Source organism: Tursiops truncatus, chromosome 10 (genome assembly GCF_011762595.2).
Source record: "Tursiops truncatus isolate mTurTru1 chromosome 10, mTurTru1.mat.Y, whole genome shotgun sequence".
NCBI lineage: Eukaryota > Metazoa > Chordata > Mammalia > Artiodactyla > Delphinidae > Tursiops > Tursiops truncatus.
In genome coordinates, this window is record NC_047043.1 from 419359 (window position 1) to 443527 (window position 24169).

A 24169-nucleotide genomic window follows, 5' to 3' on the forward strand; every position below is an offset into this window, starting at 1 on the left:
TTGGTATGGTGTTGATATAGTTACAGTGAATAAACATACACGTAAGAGTGATTTTTTTTTCCTTTTTTAGTTAACGGAATAAAAATATATCACCGTTATCATATGAATTGCAGGTCTAGTTTACAGCAAATTATATTTAGTGGGACAATAAAAACTACACTGAAACATTTCTGGATTTAAGGAAGCACTTTTTCTTTTCAATGTGTTACTTTTAAAATTTATTTATACAGTCGTGATTTTACCCTTAAAAAAATAATAATTCTTAACAGAACCAAGGAAAGAAAATGGATCTGCATTAAGAAAGTAAGTTTTTTCAGTTTCTCTAGGTAGACTGAAAAAAAGAGAGAGAGAGAGGGAGAAGAGAGTGGTAGGTGCAAGGGTCAGTAAATCATGACAAGAGAATAAAGCTTTATGTGAAGGGACCAATGAACTGTCCCAATGGCAGGTACAACCCAGAGACTTTTAGAATGGGAGCACTAACACTTTTGATTGGCTGTGCTTTTTTTCCCTCTCCCACTCATACTCCCAAACTTTTAATACATTCTCCTGCTCACACTGCACGTATACAGGCCAGTGCCTTTTAATAAGGAACAGAGCAGGTAGCTGGAGAAGGCAGAGCTGAGGTTGGCAACGCAGCAGAACCTGAAGTTAAAGCTAGAAGAGCCCAAGTCTAAGAGAATTCTCCAAAACTTGCCAGATATCTGGAGGGATGCTGGGCTCTCTACCCAATGTGTGATGGACAGGTGACCCAACTAACATTTATTCATGTTATTTTTTAAATTAATAAGCTTTATTTTTAAAGCAGCCTTAGGTTCACAGCAAAATTAAGCCAAGAGTACAGAGTCCCCAGATTCCCACTGCACAACCCTCCCCCACACCACACACACACAACCTCCCTTATGATGGACACCCTACTCCAGTGGTATATCTACCACTGGTATACACACTGGTATATCTACCACAATTCATGAACCTACATTACACATCAGTGTCACCCAAAGTCCATGGTTTACATTAGGGTTCATTCTTGGTGTTGTACATTCTGTAGGTTTTCACAAAGGTATAATGACACATATCTACCACTGCAATATTTAATGTTAAATTTTAAAGGACACAATAATACCAGTTGAATGACTCAGTCATATCCCATTGCCTGACGTCCAGGTACCACATTTCGCATCTTCCTTTAAGCAGCCAGACAAGGTAAGTCTTATCAGCTCTCCTGCCTCCAAGAGGAAGCCGAGGCTCAGAGAAGTAAACAGACTTGTTGGAGCTCAGACAGCACGTGAGGGGCGGAGCTGGATACACTGCCTGACTCCAACGTGCCCACTCTTGACCTGATTTTGTGCTACCTCCTAGAGCGTCTGTACTCGTGGAAATAGGACCAGGTGAGATATTTTGTTTTGTTTCACTGAGGTACTAATAAGCAAGGCTAATGTTTTGGCTGGAGCTTCACTTGCTTAGTACCTCAGTAAGGAAGCACTTTAATACGACATTTTGTCAATGATTTACGTTCTGTAGACACAATGAAAATAAGAGCGTAAGTGTTTTCTTGCTTCTCAGCAGTGTTTCTCTAAAAGAAAGAACTGGAAGAAGCTGAAATAATTTCTCAACTTGATGCGTTGATTTTTTTAATGTGAGGTTTTGCTTTACCATGGAATTATCATTTTGTGGCAAATACATTCCTTCCTATGTATACGAACAAAGGACATCTTCACTCAAGGACAACAATTCCCTTCAAAAAGGTTTCAGAATTTCATTTGAATTTTATCTTTTTAGATAAGTAACAGTTTCACATGGTAATCTAGATATATTTTAATAAACAGAAGTATATCCAAGCTGTAAGTCGCTGAATGAAGCCTTGACAGAACAACCTCAAAAACTTAACATTTGTGAATAGTCTGGAGATCTAGGTTCTAAGCTGGGCTCTGGCATTAACAACTAAAAGCCCTTGGTTACTCTTATGTGCTCTGAAACAGTTTTCTCATCTGTATATAAGGTGGCTGGATGAGATTATTCCTAAGACCGCTTTTTAGTTCTCGATTCTATGAGAGTCTTATAGGACAAAGCTTTTAAATTCAGTTACCAATGTTAAGACTATAGAAACTGGCCTCCCTAGCTTTTCACAATTAAACTAAACTATGATAAAAGCATGTTGTTATTCATTTAAAAATTCTTGTATTTATTATAAAATATTTTTGATATATCATTAGAAGAATCTGAGTTTTTAAAATCTTATATTTGAATATTAGGGTATTAGATAGCCTAATTATCCCTTTCATTTTCGAAAGTTATATTGCAAAGACTAAGCTACAAAGCTTTTACAGATACTCTTTAAAAATAAATTATTAAAAGTAAACCATTATAGTTACCAGATTAAAATACACAATTATTTATTTTAAAAAACAAACCACAGGTTTTTTTTCATGTCCCCCATTTTATTAAAGGAGAAACAGAGAAAGAGAGAGATGAACAGACAGACTGAGGGAAGGAAGGAGGGGAGAGGGAATGCAACATTTAGGTAAAAAGAGAGACTTTTACTATGGCTTAGAAATTCTCATTAAATAAACCAAAGAAAAATATGGAAAAGATACTAGAAACAAGCCTGGTAAGTCATTCCTGTGTGACGGCACAACTAAAAAAAAAAATCTGCATATCTTACAAGTTTCTGTGTTAAAGATTTGTTTTGCATTTATTTTCTTTTTTTTAAACAATAAAAATTTATTGACTATCTACTAACCTTACATCATAAGGCATTATGTCATAAGTAGGGTTTGTATATGGAGAAAAATACAATCGTAATAAATTGTTTTGCATTTTTATCTTGCATTTAAAGTCTACAAAAATGCCCATGAGGTCAAGGATTTTAAAATGTTAAAAGCAGATTTTTGTAAAAATCTTCACAAACAGCTTTGAAAATATTCACCAAGCACTTCTGTATAACTCAGAAGTCAGAAAGTAAACAGCTTCACAAAGCTTAAACTATAACTCTGAAATGGTTATGTATTATTAATTTTAAGACACTATTTTTGAAATACTTCTGAAAACAACTGTTTAACTGTCCGTATTATAACCCTTAGAGTACTACTGAATCACAATCTATTCAAAACCGAAAGAGACTGCAGACGAGTTCCTGTGACTTGCCTAGGTCTTTTGTTTCTGTGTTCTTTCCATAACACCATGAATGGAATTCAGAAATCAGCAAAACAAAATAAATTAACAAAGTATTTTTATCACCAAATCTAGTAGGAAATTATTCATTACTGATGGAAATACAGTCATGGGAATTTACTGAGTCGGCAAAAATAAAGGCTGCCAAGTTAGTGGTTTATCTTATTGCATGAGCCATTAAAGAATGAAAATTCAACGTGAAAGAATATGAACGTCCCTTCTTCATGAGACTTTAACTCACTGTAGTAGCCCTTTAAAAACCCCTTCTTCCTCTTCTCAAAATAATGAAGCAGTAAGAATCATTTTCTAAATGGAATACTGGAATACTACGGGAAAAAAATGGAAACTTGGGGCTTCCCTGGTGGCGCAGTGGTTGAGAGTCTGCCTGCCGATGCAGGGGACACGGCTCGTGCCCCGGTCCGGGAAGATCTCACATGCCGCGGAGCGGCTAGGCCCGTGAGCCATGGCTGCTGAGCCTGCGCATCCGGAGCCTGTGCTCCGAAACGGGAGAGGACACAACAGTGAGAGAGGCCTGCATACCGCAAAAAAAAAAGGAAACTTGGTTTATATAAAAGTTATCTTGGTCCACATCAACTTGACTATTTCTTCGAATCCTTGTGTGAATAAGAAGCATTATTATCAAGCCTCACGAATAACCAATTCAAACTTTGTAGATGATAAATCTAAACCCATGAGTATACACTAACATACTTTGACGAAACACACACAGCTTGACAAGGACTATGTAACACACGAAATGCTAAACATCTTCTATGTTTCAGGTATCATACTGAGCTCTCTAAATTAAGAAAAATCCCTCAGAAAATGTTTATATTTCTTTTTTTAAAAAGAGAAGTTCCCATTTTACACAGGAGCATTTTATAATAAAATACTGACCAAACTGTTTCAGGATTCAAAATTATTTTTATTTTGTTACAATCCTTCCCCCCCCCCCGCCCAAAAAAAACAGAGTTGAGTTAGAAAAGCTTTTTCTTGTTGGCACCTTAAAAAGCAAGAAAAAACTGACAGTGAACATAAGAATCAACTATCCAACTCTCTTCACCAATGATTTTTCATGAAAGCTTTACAAAGGAAGAGGCTCAACAAAAGGTACACCTGTATAAGACAGTAAGGGTCCAGACTTTCAACCCAATTAGCTCAGGGTCTGTGTCCGTTTTGAAAAGCCCGTAAGCTTTATGAAAAACAAAACCAGGCCAAGATGGCAGAGTAGGAAGACCCTGACCTCACCTCCAAAGGTCGCAAGAAACTGCAACTACATACAGAGAAACTATTGATGAGAAAACCGGAAGCCTACAGAAAAGATCTTCTGTAACCAAAAACATAAAGAAGGAACCACACAAGACAGGTAGGAGGAGTGCAGATGTGGTGCAGTTAAGACCCACAGAACGGGGTCCCCAGGTGGGCGACCCACAAACGGGAGGGTAATCACAACTTCAGAGGTTCTCCCCAAGGAGAGTGTGGTTCAAGCCCCAGGTCGGGCTCCCAGACTGGCGGTGCTACACCAGGAAGACGCCATAGCTCCCAGGTCGTTTGGCTTTATGATCATGGGGGTTACTTTTGGGAGTGCCAGAGGGCTGTGGGAAATAGACTCCACTCTCAAAGGGCGCACACAGCATCTCACAAGAACCCTGGATCAGACCTGCCTACTGATCTTGGAGAAACTCCCAGAGAGAGAGGAGGCAGCTGGAGCTCACCCTGGGACCACAGACCCTGGGACCACAGACCCTGGGGCCACAGACCCTGGGGCCACAGACCCTGGGGCCACAGACACGGGCGGCAGCCACGTTGGGGAGCTCGTTCTGTCAGGAGGACACTGGTGCTGGCAAGGGCCATTTTGGAACCCGTCCTCTAGCTCATTAGTGTGGACCTGGCACCGCCCACCAGCCTATGGGCACCAGTATGGAGTGGCCTCAGGCCAAGCAACTAGCTGAGCAGGGACACAATCCCGCCCACCAGCAGGCCTGCTGCCTTAATACCCCCTGACCCCCCAGCCATCCCAGGACCCAGCCCTGTTCACCAGAGTCCAGGACCCAGCCTGACCCACCAGTGGACGGGCACCAGCCCTGGGACCCCATGGGCCCCAACTCCAGCCACTAGGGAACACAAGCTCCAGGACCACCAGCCTGCCATGTCAGGACCCAGCCCACCCACTAGCAGGCCAGCACCAGCCCCAGAACCCCCTGGGCGCCAGCCCTGTCCACTGCAGGCCAACACCAACTTTGGAATACCCTGGACCCTGCAGCTAGCCATGTCAGTAACTGGTCCCACCCACTGCTGAGGGGACATCAGCTCAAGGACCCCCCAGGACCCTGCAGAAGACACTCAGGAGCCTGGCTCTGCCCACCAGTGAGCTGGCACTAGCCCCAGCACCTCCTGGGCCTTGTTCGTGCCCAGCAGCAGGGCACCACCAGCTCTGAGACAACTTGGACCCCTCGGCCTCAATCCTCACCTTCCCTGCTCCTCCTCCTCCCTTGAGAGGGGCTTCAGGGTTCCCGCCTGGATTGAGAAAAGGACAGGCACGTCCATCGCAGAAACCCGTGAACAGTCCAACTACACGAAGGGATTAAAAACCATCCCTCAGGGCAAGGAGCCACCTTCACCTTTAAGAGCAGGCGTCCACACACAGCCGCCTCAGTCAGGATGCCCGTGGCGCTGAGGCCACAGGTCCTCCGTGTACCAGGGCGCCTAGCTGTGTGCTCTGCAGCCTCGTCTACAGGTGTCACAGGTGCCATGTGCTCTGCAGTGTCATCTAACACGTAAATGACACGAGGGACACCTTACTGTGTTTGTAGATACAAATCTACACCGGCTTCAGGCTCCTTGGTACCCCACTGTATGGGTGTATAATTAAAGTGGCACTGAGATGGCTTCCAATTTTTTCCTATTGGACCACGACAATGGACACTTGACTGCAAAAGATTTTTGCACATTTACCCAATTATTTCCTTTCATTACATTCAAAGAGGGATCACTGGCCAAAGGATGTACATTTAAGAGCCTAACGTAAAACCCAAACTGGCCTGCAGTGCTATCAGCACATCTCCCGCAAGCAGCAGTGGGTGTCAGAACCTCTGCAATCTGCAGTGATCTGACAGGCAAAACAAAATAAATGGTTTCAACTTGCACTGTGTGTAAATTCCATTTTCATCACCTTTGCATCTTTTTATTAGGCTTAATTTCCTTAACTGTAAGATCTCTAATGGGAATGTTCACCCTGTGTCCACTGTCCAAACCTTCCCAGTTATCACTGTCTTTTCACATTGGTCACGGTGCTCTTGGGCCTCGGGAAATCTTGAGTCTTTTAACATCAAACCCATTGACCTTTTCTTCGCCACTCTAGAGTCACGCATTCAAAGTCATGTTCCTGGTACTTTAATGCTGGTTTAATCTTTATGATTATTTACCTCCTCTGGAATCTATTTTGGAATTTAACTCCTTTGGAATCTATTTTGGAGTACTGAGAATAGCTGGTCGACCACAATACCATCTCACTGAATGACCCACTGTTCTCTCCACTGATCTGAAATGCCACTTTTATCTCTGACAAAAATTCTCATTTTGAGTCTGTTTCTGGACCCTCTATATTTCACTCCACTGATTTATTTTGCACCTATGGCATAACTCAATTTTATATTATAATCAATTATCTGATAGGACAATTAATCTTTTTTTTTTTTTTTTTTTTTGCGGTACACGGGCCTCTCACCGCCGCGGCCTCTCCCGTTGCGGAGCACAGGCTCTGGACGCGCAGGCTCAGCGGCCATGGCTCACGGGCCCAGCTGCTCCGCGGCATGTGGGATCTTCCCGGACCGGGGCACGAACCCGTGTCCCCTGCATCAGCAGGCGGACTCTCAACCACTGCGCCACCAGGGAAGCCCAGGACAATTAATCTTTAACAAGTTATCTTAGCCATCTCTCAGAGATATTGGTCCAGATGAACTCTAAAATACTTTATTTGATTCTAAAACTAATCCTACTAGAATTCTGATGGGAATTATCACCACCCTGACATACTCTATTTATACTTTTTTGTCTATCTCTACTGACTAGAGTATAAGTTCCAGTAGGGAAGGGGTTTTTGTCTGTCCACACACTGCTGTACACCCAGAATTTAGAACAGTATGTCATACAACTGATGCTTAACACATATTCGTTAAATGAACAAATGTATAAATTACACAGAATTTCTGGATAATTTCAGGGCATTTAAAATAGCTACAACATTGAATCTTCCCACTTACTCATTTTTTATGACTGTCAATAAAGCATTCAGCTCTGTTCACAGGGAGCGTTCATGTAATTTATCTGAAACCAACTTATTGAGCCTCTCTCAACTGAAATAATTTCCCAAAAGACCTTCTATGTTTTCTCTGCAGAAAATTTCATCACCTTCAAATACTGTAACAGCCTTGGCTCTTACTCTTCAATATTTGTGTCACTTATTTCAGTTGCCTTATTGCATTTGCTGTAACATCCCAACCAGTGCGAACTGTGGTATTCGCAAGCACAGGTGTGACCGTAGCAGGCAAGCCTCTAGAGCAACGCTTCTCCACCTGTTTGCCTTCCTACCCCAGGAGAAGCATTTCTATTTAGGTCTTTTTCTCAGTCACTCCCAAGAAGTTTCAATATCATAATGTAAAACCTGTATTAGGTACTGTATGTCTATCTGCACTTTATACATAAAGGTTAAGATGTTCCTGTCCCCTCAAGAGCTAATTTTCAGTTATTGCTCCTGTTGAGAATACATGCTCTAGCATTTCACCACTAAGATGTCTGCTATTGATATTATGTAGTTATCTTATAGAAAATGTCTTTATCCTTATTTACTGAAAGTCTATTTTTTAAATCAGAAATGAAGTTTTAATTTTATCAAATATTTTTCAGCATCTTTCAAGATAATTTTTTTTACTTATTAATACAGTGAATTGAAATAATTTTCCTATTAATGAATTAGTGGGCATTCTAGGAATAAACATTACTTAGTTCCATTTTACTAGTCCTTTAGGTATTCCTGGATTTGATTTGCTAATACTTTATTTAGGAGTTCTACGTCTTTAATCTTATTTACAATTAGTCAGAAATTATCTTCTCTTTTACTCCATTGCCTGTTTGCTGTAGTAGCAGGAAGCACTCAGCAGTTTACAAATATTATTAAGCATTTACTGTATCCAGAGTGCTATTGCTACCTTATAGAAAGAATCTGAAGTTTTCGATACTTGTCATCTTATAAATAGTACAGGAATATTTTTCCTTGTAGGTTTCCTATTACTGGCCTATAAAACCATCTCATTCTAGTACCACGCTGGGTATGATTATTTGGGAATTTGCTTAATGATTATGGGTATGTATTTTATAAATCTTCAGACAATTTTATTATATTTTTCAGAAAGTCAGGTATTTTGCTCTGATTTTCAAGTTTAATATCATACTATTTTCTTCCACAGCTATCATTTTATTACTTTTTCCATCGTCTTGAGTATCTGTAAATATCTCTTTCATGGTCAGACTGGTCAATATTTTGTTTTAATGACCTTTTATAATAACAGTCCTTGATGTAAGCTATAAATTCTACCTTCTTTTTCAGGAGCACTGTTACTAATTCATTACTGACAGCTTCAACATGTACTAATTCCTCTTCCTTGCATTTTATTTTGCTTTTCTTTTTCTATCTGTCTGGACTGAACACTTAGTTCATTTGTTCTAATCCAATATAATTCTTACTCTTGGTCCCCCCCAAGGGTAAGGCTTTTTTCCTCTAGCTTACTTCAAGATTTCCTCTTTTTGATTTTCTGCAGTTTGAATATAATACGATTAGAGGCAGATTTTCTAGTACTGATCCTACTTGATATTCTCCGAGCTTCCTGGATCTGCCGTTTGTTGTCTAGTATTAACACTGGAAAATTCTCAGTCATTACTGCTTCACATCATTTGCACAGAGAGGGGGCAAATGGAGACTCACCCACCCTGTCCCCCAGAGACCCCCCTGACACCCCATGATCATGCCCCCACCCTGTCCTCCACCTTGCCCCCTAAACTGTACACTGAATAAGAAAAAAGAAATTTTATAGAGAAAATAAAGAGAAAAAAATCACAAAAAGGAAAGAAGCCACCTGTGGTCCAAGTCCCTCTCACCAAGCATCAGCTCCCTAGGTAAAAGAGCCAAGACTCTCACACAGGAGCCTGGAGCTTCCTAACGGTGGCTCCTTAAGCAAGAAATGAGCCAATAGTGGCTGGAGATAATCCGCAGTGATTTTCTCACTTTTTGGTCACAAGAACCCTTTACTTTTTTTTAAAAAAAAGAGAGGGGGCGGCTTCCCTGGTGGCGCAGTGGTTGAGAGTCCACCTGCCGATGCAGGGGACACAGGTTTGTGCCCCGGTCCGGGAAGATCCCACAGGCCGCGGAGCAGCTGGGCCCGTGAGCCATGGCCACTGAGCCTGGGCGTCCAGAGCCTGTGCTCTGCAACGGGAGAGGCCACAACAGTGAGAGGCCCGCATTACGCAAAAAAAAAAAAAAAAGAAGAAGGAGAGGGGGGACCCCAAAGGGCTTTTTGTTTATATAAGTGACAGCAATTAATAGTTACTTTATTAGAAATTAAAACCTACAGGATGCTTCAGTGGCTTTTTTATTTCTAGTGTGAAAAGCTGCAGTAATTTTTGCCTTTAAGAAGCTCATAATGTCTACACGTAAAACCATTCAACTCCTTTTTCTTCAAGCTCTAAATGATTGGTCTCAAAGTGATGCCACGGCTTAACTGGCAGGATGATCCTCTAAAAAAATGTTCTGAAAAGTATGCAAGACCAAGAGAACACTTAAACAAATTGGTTAAAAATAATGACATGTGGGGGCATATATATACACACATATATATATTTAGCTAACTATTTGCCATTTTAGAATACTTACTGCCAGGAACTTTTTCTATAAATTTAAATCATTTTTTATATATACATTTGTATATGTATACATATTATGCATATTTATATAATTTATGTATAAATATGTACATATAACACACACATACACACACAAATACATATGTAACACAATATATAAAGCTTCCATGGGACAGTTTCCTGACCAGATGTTTAGAAGAGCTACAGCCTGCATATCAAGTGACATTTCCTGGACAAGACCCTATTGTGAAGAGAGAGAAAAACCTACCCAACTGACACAAGCCTAGCACAGAAAGCTTCTAGTAAACAGGTAAGCCTGGTTCTGACCTTGGAGGCCTACAATCTGGGCCACACTGGGGGGCTGCCATCCTCCAGCAGCAACGCCAGGCCAACACCACTGTCCCTCCTGCCCCCAGAGCCAAGGACAGCCTGCAGGTCCAGATGCAGGGAAACAGGTCGACCACCTCAGCCAGCTGTGCTTGAAGAGTATCAGCTTCCTCAAAAACACCCTCAAGGCCTAGAAAGGGCCCCCAAACCTGACAAGAAATGACAGACTCTTGTTTCCTGCGATGGATCCAATGGAAATTCAAGCTCTGGGCTAGTAATTTATATGAGCGTTTTCAATTTTTGCCAATAAAAAAATCTAATTTCTTTCTTTAAAAATTAATAATTATGGGCTTCCCTGGTGGCGCAGTGGTTGAAAGTCCGCCTGCCGACGAAGGGGACACGAGTTCATGCCCCGGTCCGGGAAGATCCCACATGCCGCGGAGCAGCTGGGCCCGTGAGCCATGGCCGCTGAGCCTGCGCGTCCGGAGCCTGTGCTCCGCAACGGGAGAGGCCACAACAGTAAGAGGCCCACGTACTGCAAAAAAAAAAAAAAAAAAAAATACTAATTATATAATCTATATATTTACAACTGTGTTACTATATAATTTTTATATATATTATGATTTTAGAATGTATAGAAAAAGTTTAGTTTTCTAAAATACTAAGTAGTTTTATTAATAATGGTAAGATTATCAGAGATTAAACAGCTTGTCCAAAGTCACAGCTAGTGAGTGGCAGAGTTGGGATTCAAAACCAGTCCTCAGAGCCATGTTATTCTGATTCTCCATGTGGTTTTTCTTTTCTTTTTTTTTTTTACTTTTTATTATGGAAATTTTAAACACACATAAAAGAAGAGAGACCAGCATAATGAACCTCCATGTTCCCATTTTGTCTCTTTTTCAACTACATCTCCTCCTCAACACACTTTTATGTTGTTTTTGAGGGAGTATTTTAAAGCAAATCCCAGATATCATACCATGTCATCCATAAATATTTCAGTTTGTGTCTCTATAAAGGACTTTGTACTCAGCCCAAGTCCAACTGTTCTATATTGTCTCAAAAATTATTTGTGACAGGGCCTTCCCTGGTGGTGCAGTGGATGAGACTCTGTACTCCCAATGCAGGGGGCCCGGGTTCAATCCCTGGTCAGGAAACTAGATCCCACATGCATGCCACAACTAAGAGTGCACATGCCACAGCTAAGGAGCCCGCGTGCCACAACTAAGGAGCCCACCTGCCTCAACTAAGGAGCCCACATGCTGCAACTAAGGAGCCCGCCTGCCACAACTAAGACCCGATGCAACCATATAAAAATAAATAAATATTAAAAAAAAAGTATTTGTTACAGTGGATGTGGTAGAATGGGGATCCAACCAATGTTCCTAAGAAAGGGAAGGAGGGAGGGAAAAAAACCAAAACCAATGCTACCTTTGTACATCTATTTGATGAATATGGACAAAGGCTGAGGACAGATTCCAGAGGTTAACATTCTTGGGAGAGGGTAGAGGGTCAGAGAAATCGTGCTTTTAATACATTTTTATATGGCTTTCCCTGTGGCAATGAGCACATATGTAAACTTTTGAGGTGCAGTCAGCCTTGGGCTGTGCAGAAAGGCCAATTCTGGAGCACAGTACAGAGCAGCCCTCATGGATGGGGACCCAGGCAGTCTACCACTTCCTTAGGAACAGTGACCACAGTTTCCTCTTGGTAGTTCTGGACCTGCTCACTACTCCTGCAAATCCATTTGCATAGGAAAGGGATAACAATAGCATCCCCTACATTTAAAAAAAAAAAAAAAAAGGAGAAAAAAAGAATTATTGTACCAAGGTCCCTGATAAAGAACAGTCCTCAGTGGGTTTGGTTAGGACTGCATCGTATTCTTTTCTGTACTCCCAGCACCCAGCCCAGGGCCAGAACAACGTGGACACTTGGCAGATAGTGGCTGGGAAAAGAGACCAGGGAACACATGGGCTCACTGGCGCTCTCTTCTTCTGGCTCTTCAAGGACAGCAGCAAACCTCAGGCCATGTGGGATTCCAGCTATAAGACACCACCAAGAGGTGGCCTTTGAGAGGGATGTCGACCTGATTTGTCCCACTGCAGGACAGATGCCATTCCTTGATTCTGTGCTGTATCCCATTGTTTTTTTTTTTGTTTTTTTTTTTGTTTTTTTTTTTGTGGTACGCAGGCCTCTCACTGTTGTGGCCTCTCCCGTTGCGGAGCACAGGCTCCGGACGCGCAGGCTCAGCAGCCACAGCTCACGGGCCCAGCCGCTCTGCGGCATGTGGGATCTTCCAGGACCAGGGCACGAACCCACGTCCCCTGCATCGGCAGGTGGTCTCTCAACCACTGCGCCACCAGGGAAGCCCTCCCATTGTTTTTTTTAAACCAATAAATCTGTGCCACAATAGCAATCACCAAACACTACTACAGAAACTGAGTCCTCTAACTGTATCCTAAAAGTTTACTCGATCACCCTATGACAGCTCCTCTGGCCACCCAGCCCAGTGGCGCTCACTTTACAGGCAGGTTATAGTTCACACCACAGGAAGGAATCAGAGGTGAATCCAAATTAACTACCAAGACCCGCTCAGAACAACTCCTCTTCTTGGGCTGCCTCTGGGAGGGGTGGTCTCCAATTGTAATGCCCAAGAGGTGAAAAGTTTCCTATTCTATTACCACTTCCACAAAGAATTACCTGAAGATCAGAAATCTAATGTGTACGGTCAGATCTTTAATACTGAGTCCCCTTTTCCCCAAAAGTACTTAAAATGTTTAAACCAAAATGAGTTTTACCCCTCATAAATCTCTGATTAGAAAAATATTTATTTTTCACCATCTTTTATTTCTACAAAAACCAAGCCAAAACTGATTTAAGTTTGATTTTTCAGTTTAAAAACTCCACACATAAAAAAAGGAGCAGTACTGAGAATATAAAAAGAATTCCAAAAAAACCCCACAAGAGATTCCAACTCTTCAGGTCTAAATAATGTAAAGTCCAAACAAAGACAGTAATTTTTCCCTTAGACTTAAAGACGAATTTGTCTCCAACAGAGAAGCATTTGGAGATGCTATTTTTAAAAACGCTGCCACGGTATTGTGGCTCTACAGATGCTTTCCTCTGCCCTGCAAAGGACTCGCTGCTCTTGAGGGCAGTTTCCACTCCAGTGGCCCCTTTTCCTGCTTCCCTGCTCAGGGCTCATTCCTGGAGGACTCAGCCCAGTAAATTTGAAGCAAGAAATGGCGGGACTCAGTCCAATCAGGATTTATCCACTGAGAGTTCAAACAACCGGTTAGCAATGACACTGTGCAACTCAGGACCCTGCAGGGCTGCTGCGGCAGAGGGCTGGGTGACAGGCAGTACACAAGTAGCACTTCTATCAAAGATAAGCCTAGAACATTTCACAGCTCCTGTTAAATATTTGTTTCCAAAACATAAGTTCAATTTTATTTTTAATGATTACTTGACTGTAGCATCTATTTATCAGTGTTTTCTCTCTCTACATAATTTTCATTTGCTACGTGAAAGACATAATGAAATTACTAACACTACACACATTTTGCCATAATCGACACACAAGGTTACATATTTTATGATTCCATTTATATGAAAATTCAGAACAAGTAAACCCGGAGAGACAGTAAGTAGATTAGTGGTGGCTAGAGGAGGGGAACGGGAAAGGATTGATAGTGGAGTGATGAAAATGTTAAAGAATTCGACTGTGGTGATGTGTACACGATTTTGTGACTATACTAATTTTGCTTCAAAATTCCTAGGAGCATTAGATTATCATTATCACCACAAACACAGAACCTCCCAAAAATGGACACAAGAGGAAATACAGGATGGCAGTATTTTTTTTTTTAAAGCATTTGACACTACTAAGTTCTAAAATCTTCTGATACAAGATCAAATGAGATTAAGGAAGGCCAAGGCCAGGACTGAAAGGGAGCAAGGGAGAGGAGGAAGGCTTTACCCTCCCAGCTCATTTACTGAAACCCAGGGTTAAAATCAGCGGGAAAAGCAGTCAAACAACAATAAGCCACCTATATTAGCCCCTCTGGAAAGCGTCAGTGGCCTAGCCTTTCCAGGCCTGAACAGGCATCAGCAACACCAACTCCATTTCAGCAAGACTGTTGGGAAGACAGGGAGAGGAAGAAGTAAACAATGGAAAATCCCAATGACATCAACAGTCCACATGTGCTCACTTTAAGTCACAAGATATTTAACCATCTCTATGAGAATGTTCAGGAATGAGAGAGGAATAAAATCAAGAAACTAACCTAATTATAATGAAAGAATTAGGAAAAAAAGGGGCTTCCCTGGTGGTGCAATGGTTGAGAGTCCACCTGCCGATGCAGGGGACACAGGTTCGTGCCCTGGTCCGGGGAGATCCCACATGCCGCGGAGCGGCTGCGCCCGTGAGCCATGGCTGCTGAGCCTGCGCGTCCGGAGCCTGTGCTCCGCAACGGGAGAGGCCACAACAATGAGAGGCCCGAGTACAGCAAAAAAAAAAAAAAAAAAAAAAAGAATTAGGAAAAAAAGATATTATCCTAAATATATATTATTGCATGAAAACAAAGTTTCATTTGTCTCATTTTAAAAAAATTGACTGAGTAAATTTAAAGATCCAATTGGCTTTATTCAGCAATTCATGAATTGGGCAATACCCCATCTAGCAAATAGAAAGGCGGTCCTCCTCAGAGCTGTACCCAGTGTAAGACTTCTGCAGGCAGAAGGGGCTGGATAAAGAAGTTACCAGCATAGAGCTGTTTCAGGCAAGGTCACCTTCCTCCGGGGAACAGCAGGGATTACCTCACTGTCCTGACCAGGCAATTTCAGACTGACTGGTTAAGACTATCTTCCTGGGAAAGCCTGAAACTGCAATGAAATTAGGTATTAAAGTCTCAGTTTGGTGACATGGGTTTTAGCACAAGTGCTTCCATTTGGGGCCTGTTGTCTCTTTTTTTAATAGTCTCGACTTGTCAAATCTTTACCATGAAATAAGCCAATATGACTGCTGACAATATAATAACTACAGTAAACAGGCATGCCAAAATCAATGTAGATTTTCACAAAAGGTCAAGGAATCAACTGTCAGCTTAAATTGGTTACTTTTATTAAAATTGTTATACATGACAGGATGTCACTTAACTCCCAGATTCCTTTACATAAGCAGAGCTGGATTAATTTGACCCAAATTTTGTATAATAGCTTTCCCAATTTCTAAAAATGCATCAACTTTGTCACTTATCTTGAAATTTCTGCTTTACTTCCCTAGCTCTATCTCAAAAGAAACTTCTCCAAGGCCACATATCTTGGCACAGCGAAAGCAAAATCACCCCAGCACTCAGCAGTGCCATGAGCCTCGGGGATCAAACAGGGAGACAGCGCAGGCGGAGGCTGCAGCCCAGCTGGGAGGGATCGAAGCTGCTCGTGCTTAGGAGAAACTCTGGGCACAATCCCGGCATCCGAAAGAAAGTAAAGTAAACAGTCGTGCTCTCTCCCATCCACCCTGTTAGCAGCCTCTCGGCTGAGGGAGACCACACACTCAGACCACACAGCGCCGGCTCAACTCGCACGCAACGTCCAACAGCTGTCACTCGGGGCCCGAAGCGGAGGGGGAAGCGGGGAGGGAAGGAGAGGGGAGGGACGAGGAGAGAGATGGGAGGGGGGGAGCGGGGGGGGAGGGAGGAGGGGATGGAGAGCCAGAAAGGGAGAGAGTCAGGACAGCGAAGAGTGGTTTCCCTGAGAAAACAAGCCAGTCCCGGCCTTGTGTGGCCTTGACCTGTACTCCCCCAACCAATTTAGTAGCTGATGAAGGATTAACAAAGCATCCATTTAACATCAATTAACCTCCTATCCATCACAGGTCAAAAGAGAAAATTACCATTATGAAAGCATTTCATTAAAATAAAGACAAACGTATTTTCTTATAATCTATAATATATACTTAAATAATGCATTTTCTTTTAGATTTATATTACGTTGGTTTTAACCCGCCTGCCTCTTTTCCTCTAATGAAGCCCACAGCATCAATATCAAGTGTTTCTGCAACAGAGGTCAGAAAATTTTAATTTTATAATTTTCCCATATTTCACTGTGGCACAATCTTTAATTTTCCAAAAGACTTATTGATACAAAAAAACACAGTAAATTATTTTTTACATAATTTCAGGCTAAATGTACGTAGAAAAAAATAACAAGTAGCAGCATTTGGGGGGAAAAAACAGAAAACGTAACCACCAAGGTAGCTTTAAAAGGATTAAACCAAAATTTTTTACTATTTAGTAAGGAAGAATTTTGATTGGAATAGCAGACAAGAAATCTGAACAAAACGAGTGATCAGGTGTTCTTTCACTGTCAGGTACCCAGAGGCCCAGCTCAGCTAAAGGGATTAGGCCAGGAGTTGGAAAAACAGAAGTTCTGACTCACTGAAGACTTGGAGAACCTTCAGCAAATAGGCCAAGGAAAGCCTCCTGATGCTGAAGCACTATTTTCTGAGGTCAGGCCGTAGAAAAGTGAGTTTCCCCCGCAAACCACCAAATCATAGTAATAATAAACTCCCAAACTCCTCCGCCACCACCCCACCCCCCGCCTCCACCCCACCCCCCGCCTCCACCCCCATGCTACTCAAATGAGCATCACCAGGGAGCAAATCAGGAAGGGGGACTCTCAGCAGCCCAGCCGGACCCACTAATACACATCTAAGCCATTCTGTGCACAGGAGTGTCTGAGAAGCACTCGGTAGACCTATCCTGCCCAGAGCCGCCCTGGATCCAAAGGACCCCCAGAAAAATCTGGTTGCAGAGCTGCCTAATGAGTCTGAAGAATAAAATCATACTCAACTAGACTCTTGGGCCACCCACCAACAGACCCAAACTGCAGAATTCACATCTTCCTGGAGCCACTTCAACCTATCCTAGGATAGACCTGCCCCCCATGGCAAGGCACGGCAGGGGCAGGTGGCCCCAGAGGGATCTCCCAGAGACCTGGGGAAAAGTCTCTGAGAATGGAGATTTACCTCCTTCTGTCCTCTGTAAACTCTACTGTTCCTGAGCAAGGTCAAGTTCTATCACACTGCCACACCCTCCACCATCTCAAGCTCAGGGTGGGACAAGTCTCAGACACAAGGTCCTGAACTCCTGTCCAGTGTCCTAAGTTAATCATCTCCCTCCTGCTCCGTCTCAAAACCATGGTTAACAAAAACAGAGTCATGCACAAATCCGAAAGAATCCGTGGGGTACCAAGTGTACTAAGAAGGCTCCTGAGGTCTCAGAAGGGATGTCAGCAGAAGAGCTGGACAGACAAGAGATAAAGCATCCTTGCCTTCCCAGCTCTCCTTATACCTCTTTCCCTTATTACTCCCATAAAGAAAGTATAACTGAGGTATACCGGGTTTTTTAATGAATGTATAAGTTTCAACTCATTTGGGGAGAAAAAATCCAATGATTTAAAAACTATAACTGATAGGGCTTCCCTGCTGGCGCAGCGGTTGAGAGTCCACCTGCCGATGCAGGGGACACAGGTTCGTGCCCCGGTCCGGGGAGATCCCACATGCCGCGGAGTGGCTGGGCCCGTGAGCCATGGCCACTGAGCCTGTGCGTCCGGAGCCTGTGCTCCACAACGGGAGAGGCCACAGCAGTGGGAGGCCCGCGTGCCAAAAATAATAATAATAATAATGTTTGGAGGTACGTACGGTATTAAAGGGAGAGAAGGTACACAAGGCGACTAGCAGGGAATGCTGGAAGCCAGACAGTCCACAGGGAAAGCCTGACAATTCCACCCTCCAGAGCTCCCACACACCTCATCTGTCACATAAATACTTGATTACCCAGCTATTCCCTTAAAACAAGCACTGGATTCCATCTTAATTAGAAGAGTTTATTAAAACACTCCTTTATTTCCCAGAAACTATAAACTCTCTGCCTCAGCAGGCTAAGTCTCCTCTCCTAGGGGACAATTACCTTCACTACATTTCAAAGCGAAAAGCTGTGGGTCCAAAGGTGACTGGTCCTCTAACTCATGCCACTGGACACTGATGACATATCAAAAATGAAACAGAACAGTGCAAATCCATCCCCTCTACCACCACCCTTCAAAAAAGAAACGTAAGAGCAAAAACGTCCAAGAAGATACACTACTTATTGGAAGGAAGAAGGAGAGTGCTTCATGTCAAAGCACGGCATTATTCGTTCGTCAAGTCTATTGCCAGCTGTCCCCATGTCCCTACCACTTCCTCTTTACTAGATCCACATGGGGTGGACACAACATAACTTCTTGATATTTTAGGAAATGTAATTTTTTAGGGAAAAAAATGTCCAGGTCCCCCTGGAAAGACAGGTCACCTGGACAATACTGAAAAGGTCATTATCAAATAAAACAGATTTCTATTTGTTTAGTGGACCCAGAAGATTTGAGATATATAGAGAGACTAGTTACCCAGCACCTCAAAAGATGACAGTGTCAGATTCCCATCCCTAAGAAAAACAAAGAGGGGACTTCCGTGGCGATCCAGTGGTTAAGACTTCGCCTTCCAATGCAGGGGGTGCGGGTTCTATCCCTGGTGGGGGAGCTAAGATCCCACATGCCTCGCGCCAAAACAAAATACAAAAACAGGAGCAATATCTGTAACAAATTCGATAAAGACTTTAAAAATGGTCCACATCAAAAAAATCTTTAATAAAAAAGAAAGAGAAAAACAAAAAAGATGCAGATAAACCGGGATCTGAAACGAGGGAGTACCCTCAGATTGTTCAGTCAAAACAAGTATCTATTAAGCATTGGTTGGGTCTCTGGCACTACACTAGGGAAATGACAGGAACAAGACCTAGTGACAAGGGGGTCCCAGGTGACCTTGGCCTTCAGCAGAGTGGTGGGCACCTAACCAGACAGCAGTGGGGTGACTGATGCGGCGTATGAACAACTATTTAAGAAATCTGGCTGGAAGGGAAGGAGAGAGAGAAACTTTAACAGGTGAATGTGAAATCAAAGGAGGATGCTACCTTTTTATTGTTGTTTTTCTATTTTGCTTTGCTGCTGTCTGTCTAAGCACGTTTAAAGGCTGACTGGAAGGAGCCTTTAGCAAGAGAGGAACACTGAGTGAAGTGCTCCCAAAGGCAGGAGTGCAGGGGTACAGGGATCCGTCCTGGGGTAAAGGCAACCACTTTCAATGTAACTGGGAGGAGGAAAAGTTCTGGAAGAGAGCCCAGGGTTCTCCTCTGAGAGCTCTCATAGTTCTCAGGTGGCAAGATTATCTGCTTAGTAGAGACTATGTGTAAGGACGAGAGGTTTGACAAGAGTAGAAAATGCTTAAAATAGATTCTGCAGAGAAGCAGCAAGTGGCTAACAAAGAAAACTCTAAAAAACTCTTTGATGGCCACTTGCAAGTGGTGACCACAGATTTATAGGGGTACAAATCTAGACGCTACGATTTTCCCCTTCTGGTCTCAGAACCTCAGTTCAAGCATTTAAAAAAGGCAAAGAGTTGAGATGGTCCAATACTGATAATCTGTCGGCCAGATGCCACAGAAAGATGAGGGAGGACACAACTGAGCATCCTGGTAGAAGGGTGACGGAATATCGGGTAAAGGAGCAGAGGGAGGTAACTGAGTGAGGGTCAAAAAGACAAGAGACTGCCAGCAAAGAGTGGGTGGTCTGAGCTCCGGATTTCAGAGGTGAACCAGTCTCAGGTTGGGGCACCTCTGTCCTGCTCCCCCAGCCCCCAGCACCACACCTCTGGCAGCAGCCACCCCTCCGCCGAGGCTCCAGCTGGGGCAGCTCTGCTTTCTCCTTTGCCCCCTCCAGCTGTTTAGTAGCCCTTTGGGCCTCACTATCCCGTTTGTTCCCTCACTCTGCCCACACCTCTGCAAGTGGTTTCTTTATTTAAATCTCATTATTTGAACCATCTGGCATGAATTCTGATTCCTGACACCCAGATATGTCAATCGCATGGGGCTTTCATTAAAATTAAACTAAAACCAAATATTCCTTGCTTTTTACCTTGTTTTGTCTTTCAGTAAAATTATAATACAACAAAAGTTAAAATCATACACCCCGCACTTTACAAGCGGACATGGCCGTAAAAAATGCACCAAAGCTTACAGATGAAACTAAAGGTCGAGCCTGTCCAAAGCGGCACAGCTAGCAAGTAGCAGAGGCAGAGCTCAGTCAGCGCTGCACAAGGACTTCTGAAAGCGCACTGGTGCCAGACAGCACCACAGGTCGTGGCGAGGACCCGCCCTGCGCAGCTCACATCCTAACTAAGATCCAGGTTTCCTAAGTCCCAGTGTCCACTGCTCTTTCCATCCTGGCACCAAGACTGACTGTAAGTGGCAACTAGTAAGTAGAAGGAATTACTCAAACCCAAACCGAAAATTAAGCAAACTGTAGAGTCCACCCCAGTCTTAACTGCTACCAACAGTATTAAAGGATGTTAATGAAGCTTTTGAGCAAACCTAATACAATTTTCCAGGAAAAAAAAGCCTCGTAAGTCAGTTCCAAACTCCTCTGCCTGAAGTTCAAGGAACTCCATAATCCAAAATGCACTCACTTCCCAGCCTATGGGCCTCTGTCTCTCATAAGCCACCCAGACGTTCACATGCCTTCTCTCGGAAGGGCCAAATCCTCCCCCATCAAGTTCTGATCTCCATGAAGCCTTCCCAATTGCTCCAACCCCAAAAGATCCTTCCCCCCTCTGAATTCCTGCTGTACTTACACTGAATACTGCAGCTTAGTTCTTGGCTATTTAATGGAGAGGGCAAAAATATCCCCTTTCTGAATACAGACTAATTTTATTTCTAACATGTGTCAGGCATATGCCAAAATTGGGATACAAAAATGACTAAGGCTAATCCCTGTCTGGCAAGAGCTTAGTCTGTTGACAGACGTGTAAATACCAACAATAGCTACAACCCCTAAGATACCACAGGACAGGACAAGCGCTAAGTGGTTATAGGATTCACTGAGTTGGAAAATTTCAAAGCAGGAAGAACTCTGAGATAATCTAGTTTTATATATCCTCAGGTACAAGGAAACGGAAGCCCAGAAAGGCTGCTAAGCAGCTCAGCCCATGCTACAGAGCAGGTGGTGGTAGCACACGGACCAGTAAATGGTGCTTCGACTCCATAATTTTCAAACTGAGGTCTAAGGATACCTACAGGTGTGTCCACAGAGATGCATCATTTCTCTACAATTACTGTAAGCTTGTGTTTGTATCAACAATTCTTTCCAATCGGCATAAACATGCACAGAATCATGAGAGTGTAACTAACACTTCCACCTTGCGGTCTCACCAGGCACTCCCGGGGATCCAGGAACACCTTCCCCAGCGTCTGAGAACAATCAAGGCCCTAGCATTCTGCTCAGCAGAGTGACGGACGTTACTTCCCACCCCAGTCAATTTACAATCCTCTCTACCCAACACGGGCCTAAAACCCACGCACTCGGAAAACATGTCAGCTCTCCTCTGTGGCAGGCGCTGAACTAGGAACCCTGGCGAGACGACAGGAGTAAGGTGGAGAACGGGTGAACAGTAACGGAGAGGCTAACCGTACAACCAGCATTTCCTACATGGCCTCAGGCTGCCGGGCCCAGCACTGGAAACTGGCCGAAGTGCTTTATTAAAAGGCTGCCTGTGCAAAAATTTTAAGTACTAGTCCCCCTTCCCATTAGAGTCACACAGCACGGGCTCTCCAGTATTTGTGGGATGAATGAAAATTCGACTTAGCATGCTGGTAAACCGTCTTTTAGAGAGGTAACTTTCAACACGATATTCAGCTCGGGAAATTAAATGCCTGACAAGAAGAAAAAAATCATTTTCGGAAACTTCCAAGAATTGTTCCAAGTTGCGCTGGGGGGCCCTCTGTTTAAAACTACTAGACTTCTACTGAACCAGACAGAAGAGAGCATCTAAGTACCAAGCACGCATCGTCCTCTTTCCATCACCCCTGTGGATCCACCACGTTGGACACACAGGCTCCCCGGGAAGCTTCCGGCTGTCAGTTCCTGTCGTTACACCAAGCCTGCCCAGAACGTAAGCAGAGCATCGTCAGGCATTCGAGGAGCGGTGCGCACACCCTCAGCGAGAAGGAGCTTTTCAATACAGCGCATCCAGGTGACTTACTTAAGCGTTTTAAAACACTTTGTTAAAGCTTTCCTTGCAAGTTTACTCAGATTCATTAAAAGAAAGAAAAAAAATGAAAAGAAAGGCACACGTTTCTCAGACTCGCTCTCGGAGGGGAAGCGCCTGCGCGCGGTTTCCCGCCCGCCTGAGCACGCCCCGGCTTCACTGGGGGAGCGCCGGCGTCCGGGCGCGGCCGCCAGGCAGCCCGCGCCGAGACTGACGGCTACGCGCGCCGCCACGATGAGCTCCGTCTAGCCGGCCGTCAAGTGGGGATAACGCAATCGACCCGGAGGCAAGGCGACGGGCGCTAGTAAACGCTCGGCGCAGCTCTCCAGTGACGCGACCGAGGAGAACAAGCAACACCGGCCTCTTGACTTCGCTCCGCGCCAGTGAACCCCGCAACCCTACGCTGGGACAGGTAAGCAGGCGCTCCAGGGAGCAGTTGACGCCAGCGGCCACCCGCCCCCGCGGCTCGGCGCTCGGAAGGCGCACGCCGGGAGCCGGGGCGGGGCTCCGAGTCCCCAGCGGGGGCCCCGGACGGCGGGGAGGGGGCGGGGCTCCGGGACCCGCGCAGGGCCCCTCCGCACGGTCGCGGCTGCAGGGCGGCGCGGGGCTGACGGCGGCCCCGGCCGGCCTCAGCCAAGGCCTCACCCCCCCACACCTACCTGCAGGCCCGCACGGACAGGGCCCCGCGCTCGACCAAGGGCTCCCTGGCCGCTGCCGCCCCGCCGCCAACGCCCTCACTTCCGCCACCGGAGCGCCGAGGGCGTCGATCCGCCGCGCAGTCGAGCGTCGAGCGCCCGACGGCCGAGCCCCAGGGGCGGGGTGGGGGCGGGAGTTGGGAGACGGATGGGAGCGGAGTACCCGTCCGCGACGCCGGTTCCTCAGGAGCCTCAGGCTGAACCTCCGCGTCTGGGCGGCAGGCGACGCGCAGGCCGGAATGCCATGGTGCTCGCGGCCGGGACCCCTGAGCGTGGACAGTGCTCGGGTTCGGTGGGCGGGCGCTGCCGGGAGCCGGCCTCCGACGTAGAAAGGCGGCCCACCCGGGCCCGGCCAGGAGGAACCGGCTGCCTGACAGGGAGCGGCCGCCGCGGGCCGGCCGGAAGTGACGCGCAGCCCCGAGCGCTGCGGGACGGAAGAGAACGCGCTCTTCCGGCCACTCGGTTTAGTGCGGAAGGAGTCGCGCGTTGTGTGTACCAGGGGTGAGGGCTGGCTGCGCTTCTGCTTCCCCGCCCCTCGTCTCCGCTCGCCTGTGCGGGTTACTCCAGCCGACGGGCCGGCCTGTTTGCTCCGGGGCCTGGGAGTGTGTATCCGTGGTGACGGCTATGGAACTGCGCGCTGCGTCCGCCCTTCCGGACGCGGAGGCCGAGGTCCAGCCGGGGAACGGGACCTTCCCTCCCGGAGGCCAGGCAGCCACTGGGTGGCAAGCGGATATTCTCAGACCTAGATGCAGATCCGGGTTCGGGTTAGTCTTCCCTGCCTGCAGGGCTCTGGCAGTCATCACTGTGCAGTTGCTCACTGTGTCTGATTTATCATCAGGGGGCTTCCCGTGATATCACCTGGGACAGGGACCCGTTTGAGAGTGAAAGAGGTATGACAGAGGGGCCAGTACCGCAAGATGCACTGGGTCTG

General features: G+C 45.0%; 1 protein-coding gene across 7 annotated transcripts in view; it reads right to left on the reverse strand.

Annotated features, from left to right (window-relative positions):
* The window catches only part of EXOC2 (exocyst complex component 2), a 155465-nt gene extending 131827 nt beyond the window's left edge, over nt 1-23638 (reverse strand). For 4 of the 7 annotated variants that reach the window (XM_019944989.3, XM_019944990.3, XM_019944992.3 and 1 more), the window contains exon 1: nt 23203-23638. The gene's annotated coding sequence lies outside the window, so the exon portion shown is untranslated. The remainder of the gene's footprint in view (nt 1-23202) is intronic. The other 3 variants (XM_073810234.1, XM_019944988.3, XM_019944987.3) reach the window with 3 other exon arrangements.
* Between the last annotated feature and the right edge of the window lie 531 nt (nt 23639-24169).